The 15,588-nt window shown below is 42.1% G+C and overlaps 1 protein-coding gene across 2 annotated transcripts in view; it reads right to left on the reverse strand.

Moving 5' to 3' along the window:
* Positions 1-15,588, reverse strand: part of Spock1 (SPARC (osteonectin), cwcv and kazal like domains proteoglycan 1) — a 499,034-nt gene that overhangs the window by 156,223 nt on the left and 327,223 nt on the right. The gene's annotated exons all lie outside the window — the stretch shown is intronic.

Genomic DNA, 15,588 nt, shown 5'->3' on the forward strand with positions numbered 1-15,588 from the left:
AGATCAATTTCTAGGGCAAAGATTAGTGAAGCATTAATATGTGAATTGGATCTTGAAGGATGGGTAGGATTTTGAAAAGCAAGGATAGAACAGGCAAACCAGGCAGGGAGACAAGCACAAGCAAAATGCAGGAAGGCCTGTGTGGGCAATCATGAGAAATTCAATGACTGTTAAGTGTGGTCTGTGGGTGGGTAATGAGGGAAAGGGAGTTGACTCAAAGAAGTAACTCAAGAAAGCGTCCCCAAAGACAGAGGTTCATATACAGCAACATATTCTGGAATAAGCTTGAGCAGCAGGCTCCTGGCTAATCAGCACTTAGCATGCTGAGGTGCACATGCTCATCATGGACCCAGAAGAGGCCCAGGGGAACTTCCTGCAAAACAAAAGCAATTGTGCCATATCCCAGATCTGGAGCCTAACGTCTATTAGGAGGTAAATCTTTCATAACTGCTCTCTACAGCCAGGGATGTGAGGTTTCTCAATTTCCTCCCCATGCAGACATTTGGTTAAATGAAATGGCATTGCAAGCAGGGATAGCAAAACTACATGACAAATGCCATCATCCGCTCCACCAGTTGGTTCAGCTGTCACAGAGAGAAGAGCAGTTTCCCTCTTTACGCCCAGGTCCAGGCTCTGAGCACTATTTCCTTCAGAGGGTTGCCAAGAACTCCTCAAAAATCCTGAACACAGAGCAAACCAGCATTTCTGCTGTGTGAACAGCTCAAGGCAGCTCCCTCCCCCAAGCAACTGTAAATGGGACCAGGATACATTCTTAGGTTAGTCAGGACAGCAACAAGATCCAGGTCCTGGTCCAAGAGAAGCCATCTGAAAAAGCCTAATCCCCAAAAGATGTTCTTTGATACCCGGAGTTTAACACAGAGGCTCAAATAAGAGAGAAGCTGATTCACGTGCCAAGGCCCACATGCTCATTCCTTGCTCTTAAACTGAGGGCTGCCTCGGAGACAAATTGGAGAGAGGTTTGTATCTACCCTCAGATTCCTCCAAGGTTGGGACTTCTAGAAATTTGAAGCAAGAGCTTCCTGGCCCCAAATAGAACTTCCTTAGTTTCTAGAGATGTCTGCTTGAGAAGCCAGGATGATGGTATAGTTTCTGCCAGTGACTTTTCCTTATGCATAATTCCCCACCCCCACCTCCAGGGCTGCAGCCAAGTCAACATGGGCTTACCTTCCACGACTTTTCCAAAATTGAGTCAACAGTTAAAAGGATTACCAGATGACCACCAACAATGGCCATGCCCATTCTCACACTTCCATCCACCACTACAGATTTCAGGAAACCTGGGGACCAATGACTGGCAGTCCCGCCATAGTTACCAGGGTAGGCTATTTCCCCAGTAGGTGCCAAGAGCTGCAGAGACTTTGGAATCTGCACTAAGTAGTTCTCAGAAATGGAGGATAGTAGGATGGCCTAGAAGAATGGGCGTTGAAATCTGCAGTAGGACATGACAAGCTTTGAGGCAGAATCTGAACTATTTTTGCTTCTACAGTCAACTTCTCAAACATGCAATGTTCACACTGCCAGCTCTGATTGGATGGTGCAGTCACAAAGAAAGTCAATCAGCTGAGCAGAAATAAAAGGAAAGAGAACAGACTCCAGAGTAGGCCTTCTGGGATGGGGCCCTGGCTATGCAATTTACTAACCTTTCTATACCTCAATTTCCTCTTCTGTAAGAGAGGAATAATAACATCTATTATTGCTGGTTGGTTGTCTTAAGTATCAAATGAGTTAATATCTGCAAGTGCTTACAACAGACCTGGTACGTGTTAAGCACCTCTTATGGGTTAGGTTCTTCAGGTTTGTATTTTGTTCCCAGACTGAATAATAAGCTTTCATAATCACAAGAACAATAGTTAGCACCACTGAGTTGCTTCTGACATGCAACCAGTGAACCCAGCCCTCTAATTGGATTACCTTGCTTAATCCTTGCAAGCATCCAAGGAGGTGGCTGCTGCTAACATCCCCATTTTATAAACACAGGTCTGAGAAAAAAGCTGCTGATGAGAGGTGCAGAGGGTATTTGAAAACCAGGTCTGTGAACCTGAACTCCTCACTACGTGACTCCAGCATGGGAAACAACTAGGATCTTTGTTGGGCAAGGGTCCGACCTTACCCAGGTTTGAAGCTCAGATGGCACCATATTCTTGAGAATCCTGAAAGGCAACTGAGATTTAATGGCCAAAAGTAAGAGGGAGCTGCCAGGGCATCTGGTGCTACTGAAGCTGTGATAGCAATACCCGGCCTGTATGTCCCCCAGGACTGGGTCACCAGTCCCATTCCCCAGAGGGTAGGATGGACATCTCCAAACAACTGCCCTCTCTGGATGCAGCAATCCCCCAAATGAGTCACCTGACCTGTGGTCTGGTCAACTCTTCTGCAATCTTGTCATCCTGCCATTAGTCTAACTAGTATAGATAACCCTTGGGATCCTAGAAGCTGACATTTCTTAACAAACAAAAAATAATAACAAAAATTCCAACGAAAAGTAATAATAATGAAATTATCATTTAACTCCACACACATACTTAACAATTTGCATACAGAAATCAAGTCTGCTAGAAATTAATTACTAGGGTCTGAATACTTGAAACATGTATGCGAATTATTTAGAGTAAATGAACTTCACAGAACAACAAAACAGTAACAAATCAAGCTGTCAGCATTTGTTTAATCACCAGGATGCATTTTGTTTTTGAAAAACAGCAATATGGGGATTGAAAGGGGATGCGGAGGGCGTCATTTCCATTTCAATACAGCAGTGACATTCCTGAAAGGCTCCCACAACCACTGGTCCTGGACAGGGATGTGTGGCTCCTCTTTCTAAAGGGAATGATAAGAGATTTGAATAGTAAGTGGCATTTAAGAAGCCTTTTCATAAGATGGAGGAAACTGCAGAGGTGAGTGTCAGTGAGAGCCCAGAGCCAGGCTCAAAGCCTCCCTGTCATGGTGCTGATGATTTCCTGGAGATTATGCTGCAAGTTTTAATCTCCCGCTGCACATGCTTGGTAACAGCATGCAGTACTCTCTAGAAAATGACAAAGCCCTGGGTCCCCTGTACCACTTGCATCACCATACCTGCAAGACTCATGTGGACCTAAACTCGACAATGTGCCTAGCACAGAGCAGGCATGCATTGAAGGTTAATTCCATCTTTCCTGCCTGTCTTCTTGCAAAAGCCAATCAAGGGTCAAATGGTATGGGACACATGTCCAATTATCTTTCTCAAATAAATTTTACAAAAACTTTTCTCAAAGAAAAAGGCCCAAGAATGAATTAATTTAAAGAGATTTGTTGAGCTGCAGAGTATTGAATTCAAAAGCCAGTTAATTACCAGTTCCATCTAAGTTTCTTTTTTTTAATTAATTTTATTTTTTTGAGCTCACTGCTTGGTCTCAATTAAGGTGCTGATATTTTAATTATCTTAATTGTTTCTGAACTTGTTTTCAGTTCAATGAGTTATTTTTTAATTAGCTACATTGATTTTAAAATCCGAAAATCAAGACTTTTCTCTGTCCTTGGGCACGCTGTGTAGGCTAATTGGCAAAGGACCATGGTACCAGGAATAGCAGAGCTTGATACTACCTCATAGATGTTGAGACAAGAGGAAGGTTCCATTTTGTGGGTTGTCCCAAAGGGTCCCTCAGTCACTTAGGGACATCACACATGCTTGTGTGTGTTTAATTAACATTTGCAGAGAATCATTTTATGTGAGCCACCTCTGCAGGCTGGAGGCCAGCACCTCTGTACTGCACACAAGATGTCCTACCTGCTCTCCAGGGCTCGCAACTAGAGAGGAGACAGGGGGAGTTGGGGGATGCCTGACCCAGCTTTTCAGAGGGTGAGGTAAGATTTCCTGGAAAAACTCACATCTGTGGAAAAGTGGTTTGAACCAGGCAATAGGGTGAAAAGGAAGTTCTCCTCCCAGGGGCATGCGAGATCTTGGCAAGCAAGGTTGAGGAAGTGAAGAGTTTCAGTAGGTTGGCAGCAGGTTGAAGTGGGGGTAGTGTGTGGTAAGGCTGGATAGGGTGATCAGGCATGTTCATGGAGGGCCTAGAAGCCACAGCAAGAATTCTGGGCAGCCATGGCCTCTAAGTTCCACAGCAACTTCAAACATGGCAGAACCTGGTGACCTGGCAGAACCATGGCACACCTTGGCATTCCAAAACTGGAAGAGAGGAACAATGTACACATATGATATTTAGAAAATGGCACTTTAATAAGAACAGATGCAAGTAAATCTGGGATGGAGGGCCCAGTGGGGCTCCCTTTCCTTCTTAGAGAAGTTTCCCTACTCCCTCTCCCCAGGGACATCAAGCATTCTGGGAAGCCACAAGTGCACCCTCTGAGACCAGTAAGCAAAAAACTTATCAAAACCAACTCACGAAACTCATGGTCCAGTCTGGTAACTCCCAGAAGCTTTTTCAGAAAAAAAAAAAAGGTCCCTTAATTTGCAAAATGTCTCCAAATTAATGATGACCTGTTGTCTCCTCCTTGCTTTTAAGATTGCCCTCTGTCTGAATCATGCACACCCAAGACTCTTCTGAAGACCAAATAGGGCCAGTGATTCATTAGGAGTGACTTAATGGATGACCGACAAAGAAATTATTCGAAACTGTGAAAACCTCATCAGGCTAGGATTCCGAACATTTATTACAGCTTGTCTGTCCCCAGGGTAACCCAAGCATGCATCTTGTCTCCCCACTTCTCTAGAGGGGCTTGTTTACCAGCTGATGACAGAGTGTCATAGAATACAAAATAGAAGATTCTGCCCATTGAATTTTGCCGTAACCAGGGAAGAATGGCAGCTAAGAAAGCTTACTTCACCATTCTCAGCTTTCATATTCAAGGGATTGTCCAAGTTCTTTGAAGCCAAACAAAGGGGTCTACTGGTTATGATTCCAGATAGGGCAGTCGGTTGAGTGACACGGAAGGCTACACTGGTGTGCCCAAGGACTGGACAATGAGAAAGAAGGGGCCACGGCACAGAGAAGACAAAGAGGCACAGGATGAGAAGATGCATCTGGCCAAAGATCACACTCCTTTTCTTTCTCCTGTAAACTATGGGCCTGAGGACTCTTTTCTTTATGTGCCAATTGTGACAAAGCATCTTCCCTGGTACTTTATTAGTATGTTTCAGGTGGGGCTGAAGATAAACTGATAACAGCCTGTTTGGGAAGGTACTCTATTAATTTCAATGATAATATAGTAAATGCCTACACACTACATGGATGAGTGTGTAGGCATTTACTATATTATCCTCTCAGCTTTTTAGTATATGCCAAAAATTAATAAAAGATATTTTAATATACAAAATAAATATGATGACCCAGCCTGTTAACACATTAGGCAAAGATAGTTTATAATAAGAAACAATTATAAATAATTTGAATATTCATCTATATTAATCTGCTCAGGCTACTATAACAAAATACCATAGAGTAGGTGGTTTAAAACAAAAAAAAATTATTTTCTCACAGCTTTTGAGGTTGAAAATTTGAGACAAGGGTGAAAGAGTAGTTTGGTTGTATTAGGGCCCTCCTCCTGGTTTGAAGATGGACAACTTTGACTCGTGTCCTCAGATAGCCTTTCCTTAGTGCAGAAAAAGAGAGAAATAGAAGATGAGCTTTCTGATTTTTTGTTTGTTTGAAGTACTAGGGATTGAACCCAGGGATACTATTATTAAGCCAAATTCTGGCCCTTTAAATTTTTTTTTTTAATTTTATTTTGAGTCATAATCTAAGTTGCCCAAGCTGGCCTCAAACTTGTGATTCTATTGCCTCAGGCTCCAGAGTTGCAGGGGCTACAGGTATGTGCCAGCCTTTCTTAAAAAGATACTAAACCTATTGGATTAGGATTCTACCCTTGTAACTTCATGTAATGTTAATTCTTTCCTTAGTGGTCCCATCTCCAAATATAGCCACTCTGGGATCTGGTGCCTGAACATATGAATTTGGAGGGATTCATAAATATTCAGTCTGTAACACCAACTATAGGTTAATTATTCAGTTAATTATAGGGTATTCATTTATGAAATAGCATGCAAGAATTTCAAGGAAGCAAGTAGATCTATGTGTACTAATATGGCTAGATGTTTGTGGTGAATTAAGTAGAAAAGTAAGTTAAGATGAGAAAACCAACCAGAAAGTAACTTGTCAGCACCACGAAGTTCTAATGGCAAAGCCAAGACTCAAAACCAGACTCATTTTTTTCCAAAGAAGGCACCCTCTCCCTTCTAAGTCCTGCTTCCCTTGAAAAGAAGCTCCCACCACCACCACTAGCCCCAGTTTCCACCTCACTCACAGTTTTTTTCTGATTAACTGTTCTCTGTCTCCTGGGACCAACCCTGAAATAGACCCTAAACTAACTCAAACTCAGAGATCCCAGGCCAACACCACTGCTGTCTGTCACTGACTGGAAAACTCTCTGCAAAAGACACAGTCCCCTTTTTCAAGCCCTGGAGAATAAATCCTGCCTGCAGCCAGGAGACACTGAGTCATGACCATAGCCAAAGGTAATATCCATCCCTGGGAGATTCTGGCATTCGCTTCTGAGATAAAGGAGTTAAGACTACCCATGACCGGCTGGAACTAATGACAGATGCTAGGATGAGCTTGGACCCTCTGTTCACATACAAAACAAGACATTATGGGCAGCCACTGATAAGCCCAACATGGTAATTTACACATCCTGATCATTAGAAAAGAAAGCATTAAGAGGAGTCTGCTAGAGCAGCTGTGGAAATGTGCCCCATAAAATCAGTGGCCACAAAATTTTATTAGCCTGGCCAGCCATCCGCCCTTTCTTAGCCTGCTTCCCAGCTGCTCTGGGATGTGAAGACGGGACCTCGCTTAATAATCCCAACAAGAACCTGAGTTCCCTTTGAAGTGGGAGGGGGAAGAGGAGGTCAAAGAGAGCAGGGGAGAGGAATTCAGTAGAAAGGAAGAGGAAGCATTTTATTATATAATACATCAGCTAATTAAGGGGATAATGATGGAAACAGTGACATCCACCAATCTGTAGAACAATGTACCACTGCCCATTCTAATTTGACAATGAGAAAACTGACACAGAGATCAGTTTACTCTTAATTTACTGGTAACTGATGGAGATTTTAATTAAGGAATCTGTTTGCGACCATACCGCCAGTGAGCCTGGATTTCCATCATGGTGTGTCTCACACTAAAGCTGATGCTCAGAGCCACTGGACTAAAGGTGAAGACAACTGTGCCGAGCAGCAGCATACCAAACTACTATGGCCACCTTCCCTAGGAATCACGCCACCCAGAAGACCCCAGGGGAAACTTCTATGTAGAACACACTGACTGCACTATCAGAAATTAAAGTCATATTGTTAGATTTTTTTTTAAGAAGCTTCTGTTACTTTTATAATGAATATAAGAGTCAATGTTTCTTTCAAAAGCATTGCTGCTGACCAGTGAACTTAACTCTGACTTAAGAAATAGCAAGGCCAGGTGAACCATGTATGTGTGGTTCCTTCTATGAGGGGTTTTCAGTTCACATCATAGAAGGGGAGACTCTCGAAACCTGGTGTCAATACGAAACAGGGCAGCGTGAATAATAGGATTAGAGCAGGTAGGGAGATGGAATGAGCAAAGAGGCTGGAGGGAAAGAAAACAGGGTTCAGTGTCAAGTGGCAGAAGATGGTTCCACTTCAGAAAACCACACACACAAGCTGCCTCATTCTTGGTCATATACTTATTTTCTTAAAACTAGAGAAACTGGGAATGATATTGACCAAATGATATTGTGATATTGTCAGCAAGTATGAATAGGTAACAACAAATTCCACTATGTTGTATAATTATAATGCACCAATAAAAATACAGAAATAAAGGAAGAAAACTAATACAACAGGAAAAAAGAAAGAAAGTAGTTGTCACCAGCTTAAGGGAGTTTCAACCTCAAAGTGTGTGCAAAGGACGGAGGCCTTGACATTTGGGTCGCCCTGGGTCCATTATATTATTTACACTGTGGTTTGGACCCTCTGGGTTTCACTTAGGTACTGGTGGGAAATTTTCTAACATGGCAGAATCATCACAGGTGCACTGAGCCGTGGCAGGAAGCCACAGTAACCACTCCTGATACATAATGCACATGGAAGGAGGTTTCCAAACCCCATATGAAAGCTGACCACATGGAAAACCCTGGGCTACCTCCTCTCTTGGGACACCCTGCTTCACATTTCCTGCAGAGTACTTTCACTTCACTAAATAAATGTTCTGTGCTTCTTCTATCTATGTCTCCCACCTGAAATCCTTCTTTCTGGAAGAGACAAACTGAGAAACATATCACCTGGTAACGACAGCACCTGAGACTGATCTCATCTCTCAGTAGAGGGACAAGACACCATCCACAGAGAAGTCTTAACATACTCATCCATCAAAATGGTCAGGATTTATTAAAATATTATAGCAGTACAAGTACTTGGATTCTATTTCATTATAATTGGCATAAATTATTCATAAGACATTTATGAACAGAGGAGTAAGAATTACTCAAAATACAAAAGAACTAAATTCTATAACCTCTAAGAGGACATAAAAAACACAATAAAAATCAAATATTTCCAGGAAAAAGGTATACTTTAAAAGATCACTGTGGCTCATAAAGTCTGTCTTTCGTATCTGTGCTTCATTTAAATGCAATTAAAATTCCCATTAAATGTGGAGTTTTTCCTAAACCAAAGGCATCCAGAGAACTAACTCCTTTGGTACTGGTTATTCTGTTATTATTCGGCAGCTATGATTGTTAACCATAAAAGGATTGGAAAACTCAGAAGCTTCAAGAATTCCCCCCACCCTTCAAGATTTTTAGTGCATGTAGAATATAATTACTGGTGGGACTGCAAATTGGTGCAACCACTATGGAAAGCAGTATAAAGATTCCTTTCAGAAAATTGGGAATGGAACCACCATTTGACCCAGCTATCCCACTCCATGGGTTTATATCCAAAGGACTTAAAATCAGATTACTATAATGTTTATAGCAGCTCAATTCATAATAGCTAAACTGTGGAACCAACCTAGGTGTCCCTCAATAGATGAAAGGATAAAGAAAATGTGTTATATACACTCAATGGAATATTACTCAGCTTTAAAGAAGAGTAAAATCATGGAATTTTCCAGTAAATGGTTGCAGTTGGAGAATATCATGCTAAGTAAAATAAGCCAATACCACAAAACCAAAGGCCAAATGTTTTCTCTAATATTCAGGTGCTAATTCACAATAAGGCTGGGGGCACTAACAAAGAATAGTGTTACCTTAGATAAGGTAGAGGGAAGGGAAGGGAAGGGAAGGGATGTGGGGATAGGAAAGACAGTAAAATGAAACAGACATTATTACTGTATGTATATATGTGACTACATGATCAATATGATTCTGCAACATGTACACTCAGAAAAATGAGAAATTATATCCCATCTATCTATGATACATCAAAGTGCATAAATGCATTCTACTGTCATGTATAACTAATTAAAACAAATTAAATAAAAAAAGAATAGAAGGTTCAAGATCAGAGAGATGTGGGTTTGAGGAAAGGTACTACTTTGCCACTTCCTGCCTGAGTGAGATCTCATCAGGTTCCTTGACTGAGTCAGTTGCAGACAAACAGATCCACTTCACTGTAGTCTTGTGAGGATCCGAAGGGATAATGTATTAAAGGTGCTCAGCACAGAACACACTCAGTTTTCATCCTCATCACTCTTACCCACTCCTTTTAGCTTGCTCCTGAAGTACAGAAAAGGGATACCCCCCAAAGGGAAGGGACCTTGAACATTTAAGAGAGGCAAGATCCTGAGGCCATGATTCTGTTTGGTCTTTCTAATCCCCAAATGGTATATTCATCTCTATAAGAAGAAATACCGAAGCTTCATTTTTAGCATCTAGCACAGGGTCTATATTGTCTAGAAAACTCTTGCTAATTACCCAGGTCTACACCACTGCTAAAACCCTGACAGGACAAGAAAGGAGTTCATGTATCTCTAGTAGAGCCCTGTCTCCTCCCAAAGAATTAAAAGGCTGAGAATGAAAGATGAAAATAACCCCCCCAACTGTGCACTAAGATCTCACAATGCCTCATATACAACATACACCACTAGACTATTTTGTTTGTTTGTTTGTTTTCAAGAGAAAGTCTATGGGCTTTGAAAAATCTGTACTGGAAAGTCCTGCAATTTGAGTGTTAAGATACCCTAAGAACATACATGTAAGCACTGTTGGTAAAAGGTTTTGGGGAAAAAAGGAGCCTGATTCAAGACAAAAAGAATCTGGTAAAGATTGTTGACACAAGAAGACCAGGGTCCGAGTCCAGAGTTAGTAACATATATTTTGGGGACAGCTGGATGGGCAAGTTCAGCAAGGTAGGCTGCATATATAAAGTTGGTGCTTTCTGATCTTCAGTCGACCTGATACCTTCTGCCCTGTCCTATAAAGCTCAGCAGGAACAGGTATTAACAGAAACCAGAACAATAAAAGGAAAAACCTGCCCCAAATTAGAGATGGTGATACTCAAATGACTCTCAAAGCCTCAAGTGAGGCTGTCACTTCAGTAGTATGGCATCCATGGAGCCAAACTTCAGTGCAGAGCTCTGGTGAGGCCACATGCTGCTCCTTCATTGGTCACCTCTCTGAAAAACCTAAAACCAAGCTGAAGAGAAAGAAACAGGCAGACCCACATCGCATGTATTTAGCACAGCCTGTCCCACCCTCTCTTTTTCTTGTTTTCCCACAATCAAATCTAAGTCTTGGCTCTCAGAATGTATGGGAGGTCAAGCAGAACACAAATCTACAATCTCCTTGCAGCATCTATTTTACTAGACGGTCAGTAACTTAAAACCTACCTATATCATGGCAGTCACCCATCTACTAAGAACAGAATGCAAAATTCATTTAAACAGGTATAGAAGAGATTTCAAGAATGCATGTGCCCATGGCGTGTTCTGTCCCCAGAGCATCAGAGTGTTTGCTCACACTTGCTGTTAGAGGATCTTTGGGAGAAAAGTTTGAAAAGTGTAGAAGTATTTACCAAGTTTAAAGGGGGCCAAGAAGGAAGCAGAGAGTTCTCCAGGGTACTGATATCTAAGATGGAAAATCAATGCCAGTAAAAGTACATACAAAGAACCTTTAGAAGCAAATGGTTCATTCTTGTGGGATCAGAAAGCAGCTACCATTAGAGCTGATTAATCAGAAATGTATCCTATGTCCCCAGAATAAACTTCCATGCTTCTTCCCAGGGATCTCAGTCCCACAGATAAAAAAGTCCTAGGGTTGTTCAGAGCACTGACCCTGCATAATTTAAAGCTTTATTGAGAACCTTCTATGTGGCAAACATGGGACAAGATATATAAGAGAGTTATAAAGCATTTGCGGCTCCCCAGGTATCAAATTAAATATCATAATTAAAGCTGTTATTACTTTTGTCCCTCCCACTGTTAATTTTTCAGAAACCCTTGGCTGAGGATTTATAAATGAGTAATCAGAGACTATTCATTTCCAAGTCCTTTCTTTACCCAATTATGGCAGATTCATTTCTGCTTCTTTGGGATATTTCCCAAGGCCATTAAATGTCATTCCTTAACTGAGAACACTGAAGTAATCATGACAAAGTTAGTGCTGAATGCAGGCAGGTTTTCTTGGGGCATCTTCTACACTATTAGAAACCATCTCAAGCTGAGAGAAGAATGTTGCCTCCCCCTCTGTAGTGTTTGGTAAGTGCTATACCATGTAAGTCTTATTTATTCTTGTTCTTGTTTGAGTGTATGTCCCATGATATTCAGTCACTGCTAAAATATGTCATTTGCACCCAAATAAGCCAAGCAATTCATGTTCCAAACTTGCCCACAACTAGCTCTCTTCTGTACATGTCTCTCCACCAATGTGCCACTCAATGGCAATTCCTTCCCTTATTTTATTCTAAGATAAAATCTAGAGCACTAATATAAAATATAAATCAGGCTTTAACCATGCACAGAAGGCAGATGCAACACTAAATAATTGGAAAATACCAATGGGTTCTCCTAAGACAAACATGAAACAAACACAAGGAGTAAAGTCTTTTATTTTTGTTCTGCAGCAAAAAATACAAAGTATACAGCAGGAAAGACAGAGCAGCAAGAAGAGCATTCCCGGATATCACAGGGCTATAGCATTCCTTCCACCAAAAGAGGGGAGTTGACATTTTTGTTTTCCATACAGACTCCAAATTTCAAGGGGTTGAGGAAAGAATTTCATGACTATGTCTTCTGTAGTCTGATTCAGACTTTTTAGTTCCCATTCCATGCCCACAATGTCTTCATCACCCAATACTTACCTGGCCTTCAGTTACCTTAAACAACTCACACATTCTCAAATATGTGGTATCTTTTTTGCCTCATCCAGAGGGCATTGTCCAATGCAAAGTATCACTTCCTTCTGACAATTACAGAATGAGTCCAATATATCCACACTTGACAAGAAAAGGAAACAAAATTAGATCTTGCCAAAGACCATGCAACTAAAGGGCCAATCTGAAATGTGACGCCAAGTCTGTCTCAATCCAGTCAAAGGCTTGAAAGATCAGAGACAGTGCATCCTCTTCACTACCACATGCCTCGTACCATAAACAGTTCCTGGAGTATCATGGGGTTTGTTACAGGTATTAAGCCCAGGTCCATGGGCTTCACCCTTCCTTTAGCCTGCTCTGTGAGGCCAGGGACCAAGTTTGCTCACCATATCTGAACTTGAAGTCTCCTGACATGTGTCTACTTCAAATGATGTGCTCAGTTCATGCTGGATAAACTCTGTGCAAGGGGCAGCTTGGGATGGATCTACCCTAGATTTCTAGATCATAAAGTTCAGATTTGCAAGAGACCCAGAGGTATCTCCAGCCCAACATGTTGAATAGTAACATAGGGAAGACCTTACTTCATCACTTCTACACACATTTATGAAACTCATTTTATATGCCAAGTACTAATATGATAGGCACTGGGCACTCAGAGATAGTTAAGACAAAACCCTTGCTCTTGGGAACATACATTCTAGTAGAGAGATGATGAGAAATGAAAGAAAGGGGGAGGGAAAGGAAGGGAGAAATGAAGAAGAGAAAGAGGGGAGGAGGAAGTGTTAGATAAGGATAGGAGCTAAACAGCTGGTTTTAAAAGAGCAATGCCATACAGAACTCCTGAGTGGTCACTTTGGATTAAGTGGTCAGGAACACTCTCTCAGAGGAAGCGATATTTCAGCTATGACCTGACAAGGCCTTTTGAAGATCAGATGAGGAACATTTCAGCAGAGGGACAGTAGAGGCCCCAGGGTGAGAAATGACCTGGCAGTGTTAGATAAAGGGACAGGTCTCAATAGATTTTAGGATTTTTCCAAGGACATGCCACTGTGGTAGAGCAGGACTTATGTCTAAAATGACCAGTTCTCAGATGCGTATCCTTATAACAATGGGTGACCAGATAACGGATTGACATATTGATGTCTAGTGGGGATATATCAGCAGCAACATGCTGGCCTTGCTCCAGACCTGGACTCACCTTCAGGATCACCACTGTGATGTGACAGGCCAGGACTCTGCTTCAGTAAGGGATCTTGATGGGCCACTTCTCAGGTTGCCAAAGCCAAATAATCTAAAGAGAACCCAGATCTCAAGCTTCCTGGACAGTCTCTTTACTCAGACAACCAAGTCACCAATATGTGTGATGTGAATGATAGGAAAAAGGTCAAAAGAACATGAATTTTGGAATTGACGGAGCCAGATCCAAACTTGAGCTCAACTCCTTGGGTGCTACGTGACACTGGATAAGTTACACAGCTTCTCTGAGCTCTAAAGGGAAATAGCAATGTCTCCTTTATGTGGCAGTTGGAGGCTTGATGAGACAGTGTGTCCATTGTCTAACAATGATCTTAACAAGTCCTCAGTAAATGTTAGCTCCCATCTTTGCCATGGGATTCCTCTTAAACATTCCTCACAGCTGCAATTTGAGCCCTTTTCTTCTCCAAGTTATCTTTAAACTGAAGCAGAGTCCTGAAATCACCTAGTCTCTGCTTCCATAACTGTATTCTCCATGGTAAGCCACCCCTGGCCAGTCCCCCACTCAGGGGCCTGGACTCCACCCTCACAACTCCGTGCCTCAGAAACCAGATCACTCCACTGCCATCACTTACACAGTCAACGAGGAATGGGTGGTTTTATGGCTTTCACTCAGTAAGGCCCAGCTTAAAATCTATACCTGGTACCCATGAACTTCAGGTATGGCATGAAAGGAAAAGAAAACTGATGACATAATGGAGAGTCCCTTTTCCCCAAAGACTCCTTCCCCTTGCAAATGTTTGACAGAGATTTTTGGCACCAGATTCCACTGGCTGGGACTAAACCAGCCATCAGGCCTTTTGTGATCCTGAAAAAGCTAATGAGAGTATGTGTTGCTGTGTAATCCAAACACTAGCCATTTCATGCCCAATCGTTTTTTAAATGGGCAACAAATCTCCCTGGTGTGTTCCTTTCTCTGACAAACAAAAGCTTCCGTCTGGTCTCTTTGTGAGCCCTGTCCAATCAACAAGGGCAAGAGGTCTTGGATGCTAATTCAAAGTCCCAGTCACAATGGCAGATCCACCAGGCCCCCAAGCTCCAGCCTAACAAGTTTTCCTCATAGGAAGTCAAGTCAAAATCCAGAATTTTGAACTCAGGCTGATGAAGCACACCACTGATTTTAAGTAATTTCTGTATAGTAAGCTTTTTGGATGAAGTTTCAAAATGAGCTAGTATTCCAAGAAGTGGCATTGATGGACAAAGAATGATAAGACTTCATGGTATCAAGACTGGGTAGAAATTCCCAGCCCCACAAAGAAGGGGCTTCAGGAGTACATTCAGGGTTCTCTAGGTACTGGGGAAGCAGAAGTACCTCTGCACCCTGAGAAGAGGGTAGGCCTGTGGCAGAAGGTTCACCGAGTATTGCTGCAAAAATGAAGTGGTGAGTTGGACACGGTCTGCTGTCCAAAGCTCGTGACTGGTATTATAGGCTTCCAGGGCCATGAGTACATCTGTACTTTATCCATTCCAGCTCACTGCTGAGTTTGCATGTTCTCCTCCTGGAGTGCCTCTGGGTTCTTTTTCATTCACCAAAGGAGTTTTCTATTTTGGTTTTCAACATGTTCCTTGGCAACTGAAATATTTCTTACCCAGAAGTTCTGTGAGTTTCCTAAAAACACCTTTTATGACAACCCATCCCCACTTTAATTCCAAAGAGGAAAACAGCAGGGGAAACCGTGTTTACTCTAAAGTAGTTTGATACCAATAATTGATTTATTTCTTAGGCAGAGACCTTCACTGAGCACCAACTACATGCCAGGCATCATTTCACGTGCTGAACAAGGGAGGGCCAATCCCTCTGCTTGTGACACTTTCAGACCTGTGAGAGTTACCACAGGCAGATACGACCTAATGGGATCCTTAGAGCAATGCCAGAGAACAGGGCCGACCTTTCTTCTCATTTCACAGCCAAGGTCACAGAGACATCTGTTAAAGACAGGACACAGAATTTGCTCAAGTGCCCAGAGCAAAAA

The sequence above is a fragment of the Marmota marmota genome, unplaced genomic scaffold (genome assembly GCF_001458135.2).
Source record: "Marmota marmota marmota unplaced genomic scaffold, marMar, whole genome shotgun sequence".
Classification (NCBI taxonomy): domain Eukaryota; kingdom Metazoa; phylum Chordata; class Mammalia; order Rodentia; family Sciuridae; genus Marmota; species Marmota marmota.